The following is a 1,163-nucleotide window of genomic DNA, read 5'->3' as shown; positions in this document are numbered from 1 at the left end:
GATGAGTTACGAATAAAGCCTTTTAAAACAAAGTATTCATCTATATACTCCTTTAAGATAAGGTTATCTTTTTCTGAGAGAGCATATGTCCATCCGTAAGGAATACTAGCCCCGGGAATAAATTCTACCCTACAGTCATACGGTCTGTGTGGATGAAGTTGTTTAGCTTCGACTGGATCAAAGACAGACCTAAATTATTGGTTTTTCACAAGAATGTTAGTTGTAGAAGCAGCTCATATACAAGGCCTCCACACCATGGGGCATGTAGTAATGGTAGCAGGAATATGGCAGTTCTGAACCTGATTACATCTCTCTCAAAGCAAAAGGATGATTCTGAGACTATGGTTCTCTTTTCCCAATCTATGCGGGGCTTGTGATAGGTTAACCACGGTAGTCCTCAAATTACTCGGAAATTTAGGGCAGAGATTGCATCGAAACTGATTGCTTCTTGATGGAGTTCATTACATAACATGGTCAGCTCCATGGTTTGTTGAGTAATGGGACTGGAGGTAAGGCGAGAACCGTGATAAGTTTGGAAATGTCTTTCTTAACTAATTCATTTCCTTGTTTCAGGGCAAATGAAATATAAATGAAGTTTCCAGTGACTCTGCAATCCAGGAGGAGGGTTACTCTGGGCCACTGTTGGGTAGATGTAGATGAATTGACAGAAATGAAGAAATTAGATGCCTGAGATGGTAAGATAGAACCAGCTGGTTGGGGAATAGGAGATACATTGCTCGTTAAGGCATTCCTAATGCTTAGCAAGCAGTTTCGTTTCACGTCTTTCCGGAATGTCCTCTCTTACATTGATAGATCGTGTGACCTGAATCTCGACAGTAGAAGCAGAGATTCAATCTTTTGACACTGACTAATTTTATGGGGAGTAATAGGACCCAGAGTGATATGATATGATATGGCATTTGTAATGCACCAGTACACAAGTGTTTCTAGGCGTGACAAGATAAGGAGGGGGAAACAACAATCTTACTAGACCCTGTGTTATTCAGAATGCACAAGAGCATGGGAAGGGGTGATGTGCTAAGGGAAGGGGGAGGATGGAGAAGTGTGGGCCAAAGGAGAAAAACTGGAGTGCAGACAACAGGTGGCAAGTGCGGGTAGTCAAAAGTGCAGCCAGTGGGTGGCAAATAAGTGCAAGGGAGGGG

The sequence above is a fragment of the Ambystoma mexicanum genome, chromosome 2q (genome assembly GCF_040938575.1).
Source record: "Ambystoma mexicanum isolate Mex_15411 chromosome 2q, UKY_AmexF1_1, whole genome shotgun sequence".
NCBI classification, from domain to species: domain Eukaryota; kingdom Metazoa; phylum Chordata; class Amphibia; order Caudata; family Ambystomatidae; genus Ambystoma; species Ambystoma mexicanum.
This window is presented reverse-complemented; position numbering follows the sequence as displayed.